At 36.4% G+C, this 9,072-nt stretch overlaps 1 pseudogene; it reads right to left on the reverse strand.

Moving 5' to 3' along the window:
- Window positions 1-3,113: 3,113 nt before the first annotated feature.
- On the reverse strand, window positions 3,114-3,210 carry LOC148130048 (small nucleolar RNA U3; annotated as a pseudogene).
- Between the last annotated feature and the right edge of the window lie 5,862 nt (window positions 3,211-9,072).

Consider the following 9,072-nt stretch of genomic DNA (forward strand, 5'->3'; position numbering starts at 1 on the left):
AAAAAAATCCACTTTGACATCAATAGGCATTTAATGCTGAAAATAAAAAGTCAAAGGGATAATAAAGATTTCTGGATAATTAAAAGCTTTTGAAAACAGGAAAGGAGAGAGGAAGAATAAAAGGGCAGGATCTGGAAGGGAGGAGACTGCCTGGAATTAAAAAAGAACTTACAGCAAAATCTCAACAAGACTTCCAAAGATACATTCTAACTGAAATATCGCAACAAAAACCCCAGGAAAAGAAAGTTAAAAAAAATAATAAGAAGATATAACTCGGGACTATCTGGATTACTTGATGATTTCTGGATTCTTAGTTATTGTTTTGAATGACTAAAATCAATCGGGTGGTTGTTTAAAACTGTTTAAAATGGCTCCACTTTTAGAAGAACTGAAAATGGGACTTAAAAAGTACAAAGAAGATGAAGGGAGAGGTTCTTTTGGCTTCATATTTCAGTTTTTAGAAATGGAGATTTGGAATTATGAGAAACAACAAGAAATGCCTGCAGAACAAGAAGATTGGGACAAAGAAGAAGCCATCTTTAATGAACAAGTAATCTTAGATGGGGGAAAAAAAAGGAAAGCGGGGAAAGAGAATGGAGAATTTAAGATTGGGAAAAACAACTCCCCCAAAAAAAAAAAAATAGAATGAAAAATAAGTATAAAATCAGAAAGCAACAGAAGAGGGAAATGCAGAAGAGAGAATTAGAACTAGAGAGACAAGGGGGTAAAAAAGGGGAGGGAGGAGATGAGAGGGAAAAAAGAAAGGAAAAGAAGTTATAAAGGACAGAAGCAAAATATAGAGAAACAGGGCCTATTTAGAGATAATGGGTGAAAATTTAATGGAAAAAGGGATTCTGCAAAGGTACATAAGATAGTATGGTTATATCAGAAGCAGAAATAATTTTAGAAAATATAAAACAATGTATGATTAAAATGTCTGATAAAATAGCTATTGTAATTCAGTGGAATGCTTGTCAATAAATAAATGTAACAAAAGGTATATTTAATGATTTATAAAACATATGTGAAGAGAAATAAGGGAAAAATTAATTATGGAGATTATATGTGTTTTTAAGGAAGTATGATATTTAATTGAAAAGAAGTGTTAAAGTTGTTAAGATTTTAATGATTATTGATGATAGAACTGAACTGGAATGGAATTAGGGTTTATAATTACATATATTTACAATCCTTTTTTTTTTTTAAAGAATATAGTGTGTATTATAAGAATGTACCAAGCAGAATTTGATTGGAAGTTATGTATGATGTATTATATTGAAGGTCATAAACTTAAGGTATATATTGAAGTTTAAATAAGAGTTGAATGGATGTAATTAAAAGATATAAAGGTGTCATACTCTAATTAGTAACTATAGGAGAAAATTTGTTTAATGAGAAAAGATAATATGAAATTGAAACAGAACAGACAAAAGTATAAATATAATGATTTGAATTGAGATGAGATAATCAAAATAAAATTGAGAAAATTAAAAGAGGGAAAAAACTATATAGAAAATGTAAAATAGTATAAGATATGGAATAGAATACAAAAAGGAGCATGAAATTGAGTTTTGTGTCTGTATAAAGAAGTTCAACCTGGGACCATGCTATTTTCAAAAAAGATGTTTTACTTGTATTTTGTATGTGTGAAAACCCAAATAAAACTTTATTAAAAAAAAGAAAAGAAAATTCCTTTCTTATTTCTAGGTTGAATCTCTCCTTGACCAGTTTCCACCCATTATTTCTTGTCTGGCCTTCTGGTGCCTTGGAAAACAGGTTGATCCCCTCCTCTCTGTGACAGCCCCTCAAACATTGGAACACTACTGTCATGTCTCCCCTGGTCCTTCTCTTCATTCTCTTCAGACTAGCCTAAGTACTCTTAGAATAAGAATGGATTTATCAAGCTTTCTCCTAGCTTCATTAGAAACTTTTATGACACCGAAGAGCACATAAATTGCAAAATTAGAGACGGAGAGACAGACTGATGGACAGATAAAGTGGCTGCAAGCAATGAGCATGATAGCCTAATTAATAGAGAAGACCTCAAGGTTGAGACCGTTGTTCTAAGCCTTTAGAAAAGACTCCAAAAATGTTCAATTATTGCAAGCTTTCATCTACATTTTTTGAGCCCTTAATTCTGCAAGATTGATCTTATACTGTCCTATGTAAAAGATAGGAAATTGAGGGTAAGAAGTAGAGATTATGCTATTGCTTTGAAACGAGTCTACTACATTTTAATTCAACTTATCCTCCTTTAGCACACCCAAGCCATCTATCATTAAATAAACCATTATGCTTAAAATATTAATCCAATATGTTATTAATAACATAGCCTAGGAATCTATCTTTCAAAAGACAGTTTTTATCATCTTGTTCCCTTTTAATTTGCAGATTGTCCTTTTTTCCCCAAAAGGAAATTTCTCTTTGAACAGTGTTAAAACTGCTTCAAACTGTATGACCTTAAATATCACTTTTTATTTTTATTTTTAAAAAAGAGGTTTTTAATAGTTAAAATACACACTTCGATAAACCATTATCTAATGTGCAATTTAGATCTTTTTTTTTAAAAAAAAACAGCATACTGTCAAAAGGAAGGAAGCTTTTTTAAAATATACATATAACAACTACCCCTCTAGATGTTAGATGGATATCCAATTGGCTATTCAAAAAATTCCTGCCCTTGGTAAATAAATATTTCTTTTTTTTAAGGATGCACTCAAATTAATTGCTGCATGCATATTGAGGCAACATCAAATGTTATTTTGCTTGTGTGAAGAAACTAGATGGAGCTTTTCCTTCACTTTGTATTACTTTGGATACATTTTTTTAAAAAAACCAGATTACCTTTTTGGCTGTCTGTGACCAGAGCCACAACAGGAAACAGGCAAGGCGTTCTTTTTTCTTAACCATTTAGATTAATAGAGTTGGAAGCAGTAGTGGGATCCTACCTTAGTCGCTACCAATTTGGTGGGTGATCACGTGTGTGGGTGTGTGCGGGCACCCGCCTAATGCCTACAGAACTGGGCCGAACTGATAGCATACCACCATTGGTTGGAAGGGACCTTGTAGGTCATCTAGCCCAACCCCCTGCCCAAGCAGAAGACTCTACCATTTCGGACAGATGTCAGTCCAATCTCTTCTTGAAAGCCTCCAATGTTTGAGTGCATTTCTCTAGGATACTATAGAAATGATCCCTGAAAGTATAGTTGTCATACAGTGAAAGGGAATCTACACTGAAGCTTTTGTTAACATATTTTACACGGGGATACTTTTAGAGTTGATCTGAAAACTCCATCTGGCACAAAATGTAGCAGCTGTTCCTAATAAAGTCCCTTGAGAGAGTTTGACTCCTGCTGATATCAGGGAGACATCTCTGTAATTTTCTTGGCAACAGTGGATTCGTTTCCCTGCTACTTTCTCCCTGTATGTTTCTGCAATTTACAAGTCCAACTAAATCCCTAAGTTTTTCAGGGAGTCTCCCACTGAAGGACTAACTGTCCTTAGGTCCAGACCTGCTTAGATCAGCCAAGGACATTGGATGCTGCTACCCACTCAGCACTGGACACTAAGCATCTACAACTTCCATTAGAGGCAGGGAAAAGAATGATTAACATCTGAATCTGTTTTAATTGGAGAAGATCAGGATTGAAGCATCCTGAATACAGTAAGGCTGGCATGATAAATGGAGCAAATTTTCCTCAGAATCACTCAGATCTTGGAGGCCTTCTAGTTCCAACGCCCTGCTCAAGCATTTCAGAAAATTGTCTGTCCAGTCTCTTCTTATAAACCTCCAGTGACGAAGCATCTATAACTTCTGAAGGCAAGCTGTTCCACTGGTTGTCCCAAAGGTGCTTTTTCAAGAGACAACAGGAGGAGGAGGAGGAGGAGGAGGAGGAGGAGGAGGAGGAGGAGGAGGAGGAGGAGGAGGAGGAGGAGGAGGAGGAGGAGGAGGAGGAGGAGAAGAAGAAGAAGAAGAAAGAAGAAGAAGAAGAAGAAGAAGAAGAAGAAGAAGAAGAAGAAGAAGAAGAAGAAGAAGAAGAAGAAGAAGAAGAAGAAGAAGAAGAAGAAGAAGAAGAAGAAGAAGAAGAAGAAGAAGAAGAAGAAGAAGAAGAAGCTTCTTTGATGAGAAGCAAAATGTCTTCAATGAAAAACCAGAAAGTCTGGTTGCCTCTTGAAAAAAGCACCTTTGGGACAACCATGATCTGGATGACTGAGAATCTCCATAGACATACTCCATTGGTTAATTGTTCTCACTGGTAGGAAGTTTCTTCTTAGCTCCTTGATTAAGTTTCCATCCATTTTTTCTTGTCATGCCTACAGATGCTTTGGAAAATAAGTTGACCCCCTCCTCTTCTTTGTGGCAGCCCCTCAAATACTGGAAGAACTTTCATGTATTCACAATTGAACCCAAATTTTCTGTTGCCAAGTGAGACATTTGTTAAGTGAGCTTTGCCCCATTTTATGACCTTTTTGCCATCTTGTTAAGTGAATCACTGCCGTTGTTAAGCTAGCAGCATGGTTGTTAACTGAACCTGGATTCGCCATGGACCTTGCTTGTCAGAAGGGTGCAAAAGGGGATCACATGACCCCAGGACACTGCAACCGTCATAAATATGAGTCAATTGCCAAGTATCCATTTTTTGATCACGTAACCATGGGGATGCTGCAATGGGTGAAAAATGGTCATAAGTCATTTTTTTTCAGTGCCATTGTAACTTTGAATAAGCATTAAAGTTGCTTTAGTGAGTTGAGTAAGTTGACGGCTACCTGTACTACAGCCTTTTTATAGAAGGGTTTCTCCAAATGGATCACACTGGACACCATCAGAAACTGTGGATTACTGGCTATATAATCCATATCCAGTTCTAGAAAAGTATCACTCTGTGAGTGAGATGGGTGGGCTGTAAATCTGATAAAGATTCTAAAACAGAAGGTTTCTATGATAAATTGACTGACTTAGATAAGATTTTGACAGGTACTGATGAAAAGGTGATTAAAAAATTGTATGGATATTTATTAGAAGTTAAACTAGAATAAGAACAAGTTAAATAAACTATGAATGCTTGGGGGAAGAATTTTGGATATGGGATTGATTTAGAGAAATGGCAAAAATTGTGGTTTCAAAATTATAAAATGACAATGTCAACAGCATATAAAGAAAATGTGTATAAGATGTTTTACAGGTGACATTTTCCCCCAACAAGAATAGCAAGAATGTTCAAGAATAAATCCGAACAATGTTGGAAATGTCATCAGACACCTGGCTCATTTTACCATATGTGGTGGACTTGTGCAGATGCCAAAAAATACTGGACTAAAATCCACATGTGGTTGGAGAAAATGACGAAAAAACATATAGATTTGAAACCAGAGATATTTTTATTGGGAATTTTACCTGAAATATATAGTAAAGACTTGAAATACTTAATTGTAAATGTATTAACAGCGGCTAGTATTGTATTTGCTAAAAACTGGAAAAATGAGAAGATACCATCACAGGAGGAAATCATTAAGAAAATATTGGAATGTGCTGAAATGAGTAGACTGACATTTGAAATTAGAGAACAAGAGGATAAACAATTTTATAAAATTTGAGATCTTTTCTATCAATGGCTAGATACTAAAGTACAGTAACGAAATATGTAGATTTCTAGAAAATAACAAATATATAAAGATGTACTTTTTTCTTACTATAAATCATTTTCTTACTAAAATGATTTTAGGATAGATTTGGGATGATAATATGAACTGTTATACAATAAATTAAGTAAATTATGGTTATCTTGTAAAATATGAATGAATAAAAGTATAGTCAAATGAGTGATTAATAATGATACTAAGGTATTTAGTCTTTGATTGACAATATGAGATTATATGTAATGTAATTGTAACTGAAGACTACGAAATGGAAGCACAAAACAATTTGTAAACCAACCGGCACACTGTATGTACACCTATGGAAGACAGCTTGATGTTTTTATGTTTTTTTTTGTTTATGTTTGTTTTTAAAAACCAATAAAATTTAATTAAAAAAAAAAAAGAAACTGTGGATTACTAGCTATACAGTCCATATCCAGTTCTAGAAAAGTATCACTCTGTGAGTGAGATGGGTGGGCTGTAAATCTGATATATCTCCACAGATTAACAGAGTTGAAAGGGACCTTGTAGGTCATCTAGTCCAGTGGTTCTTAACCGGGATGATATTGCCCCCCAGGGGGCAATTTCATTTTTCAAGGGGGCCATGGAATGAAAAGGGGTGACATGGGGGTGAAGGATGGAAGGGGGGCTATATGGGGGCGATGGAGCGAGAAGTTTAGGGGACACTTTTGAGACTTTTTTCGTACAGTGAACCGCTGTACATCTGTTGTACAAAAACATCAGATCGCTCGCTATTAGCGGATTGAACTGTGTTTTAAAATGTTCCTCCAGCTAACTTCAGTACAGAACACCGTACATATGTGAATACGCATCGCTGATCTTCATGCGTGTTGCGCAGCAGCCTCTATCAGTCTACTCTGATATTTGTTGCTTTCCTTCTGTAAAAATTTTCTTTGTGTCTTTTAAACCCCTTTTACAGTGTGCATGAATATATATTTTCCTCAAATCTTAATTTAGTTTCAGAGTTTTCATCTTGAAATTCTTAGTTCCTGCACTGCGGTTTGTTCTTATGCCCTTTTTATATTTCTTTTTGCATCTTAAAATTCACTTGTAATTAAATCATTAAGTGTTACTGGTTTTTTTCGGGCATTTCATTTTCTTGCAATTGAATTTTGTTTTCAGTGGTCATTGCATTTAAGTGTCTTGAATAAATAAGATAATAATGAAATACATGTATCACGAAGTTTGGGAGTAAAGTGATGGGTGGCATCAGAACTTTTCACACAGTTGAGATATGGGAAAAAGACTGGAAATGAATTATTTGCATCGATATGTCCTGATGACAATTTTAAAGAAAACAAAAAACGTGTTTGCATAAATTGAAGATTTCCCTGTGTTGTGATTGAGAGGTTATGTTCGGGGAGGGGGGGGCGATGACAACTTCCTCAATGGCTCAAGGGGGTGAATTCTTTCAAAAAGGTTAAGAACCACTGATCTAGTCCAACCCTCCACCCAAGCAGGAGACCCTACACAGATGGCAGTCCAGTCTCTTCTTGAAAGTTTCCAGTGATGAAGCTCCCGTAACTTCCGAAGGCAACTTCTGTTCCCTTGGCTCTCACTGTCAGAAAACTTCTTCTTATTTCCAGGTTGAATCTCTCCTTGTTCAGTTTCCACCCATTATTCCTTTTCTTGTCTTCAGGTACTTTGGAAAATAGCTTGACCCCTTCCTTTCTGTGACAGCCCCTCAAATATTGGAACATTTGCTATCCTGTCTCCTCTGGTCCTTCTCTTCACTAGACTAGCCATGCCCAGCTCCTGCAACTGTTCTTCATATGCTCTTCAGATGTTCATACGATGTCTCCATTCCTTCTTTTGCCTAAATATAATTTCAAGGGAAGGCAATACTGGGGTCACTTCTCCAAGGTGCAGGCAGAAATTTTGAAAAAAGAAAAAAAAAAAGGATTTCACAAAGCTTAACATCTCAGGATATTCTGTCCCCTTGTTAAAAGTAGCATTAAGCCTTCCCTTAATTTTCTGCATGTCTCAGAGTGACCTTTAGTGGCCGAATAATATATTGCAGACATAATCCTTTAACTTTATGAGTCGCTGGGAGAGTTGCATTTTTACGTTCTCGTTTCAGATAGCGTGAACCTAATCCATTTTGCTATCTATCTTTCCTTTGCACAGACAGCACGCAAAAGCAGCTTCTTGAAATATATCTGGATCTCATTTAAATCACACAAGGTCCTTTAATAACCCTGCTTATTATAATATTATTACAGAATAATAATATGGTGGTACCATTCTAATCATATACTGGACTCTCGGAAAATTCTGTATAGATCCTGTGTAATATCAATAAAAATGTTTTGGTTGGAGGGTTCTTTTTTTTTTTTTTTTGGTCAAGCTAATGGCAGGGGAAGAAAAGGCTATTTTCCCTGTCCATATAACTACGACATGTTGCTTGCATTAGCCCAAAGATGCACATCAATAAAACTGCTTTATGTGTCTACCAATCTGCAGCCTCATAAAGCAGCAGTTTTGCCTTGCCTGTTTTATTTATACCACTTTATAATTTGGGCACATATTTATTGGCATCTTTTAAAAAGAGAAGAAAAGAAGAGGGGAATGGATACAGTTGGGCAGATTGGTAATTCTTGGAGAGCTATGGATTGATTTGACCTCTGCAAAAGTGAAACGAAACTACACGCCTGAACTACACGCTTGTTGTCAGAGATGGTAAAATGGAAATGGACTATATGTAGCAAATGTCTCCATTCCCTCCCTCTCTCCCCCTCACAACAGCCAGCTAGCCAGCCATTTCAAAGTTGAGCAAGATTACACATGGACAGATGCTGCCTTGGAAGCCAAGTTTGCTGCCAAAACAGCAGCTTCACTGAGGAGTGGAAGAACAGATGGGCATTGCAATGCTTAATCGCCATCTCTCCATCCCTGGTGTCTCTTCAAAGAGGGACAACAGTTTGGAAAAAAAAATATAGCCCTGTGGTAAGCAAGTCATCAAGACATGCTTGGCCACATAGAAACAAAGCTGAGAGATTGCACATCTAGGGATCAATACAAATGGCATTCCAGTGCAGCACACATGAAAGTGAGACTCTTTACAAATTAACAGAGTTGGAAGGGACCCTGTAGATCACCTAGTCCAACCCCCTCACCCACCCAGACCCTATACCATTTTTGACAGATGGCAGTCCAACCTCTCCTTGAAAGTCTTCAGCGATGAAGTTCCCACAACTTCTGAAGGCAAGCAAGGCAAACTTGTTCAGTACTTCAGAATAACAACAGAATAACTGAGATGGAAGGGACCTTGGAGTTCTTCTAGTCCAACCTTTTGTTCAAGCAGGAAACCCTATGCCATTTCAGGCAAATGATTGTCCAAACTCTTCTTACAAACTTCCAGTGTTGGAGCATGCACAACTGCTGGAGGAAATCTATTCCACTGATTAATTGTTC

Source organism: Notechis scutatus, chromosome 7 (assembly GCF_049901735.1).
Source record: "Notechis scutatus isolate UNSWTSFEM ecotype Mainland chromosome 7, rNotScu1.2, whole genome shotgun sequence".
Classification (NCBI taxonomy): Eukaryota; Metazoa; Chordata; class Lepidosauria; order Squamata; family Elapidae; genus Notechis; species Notechis scutatus.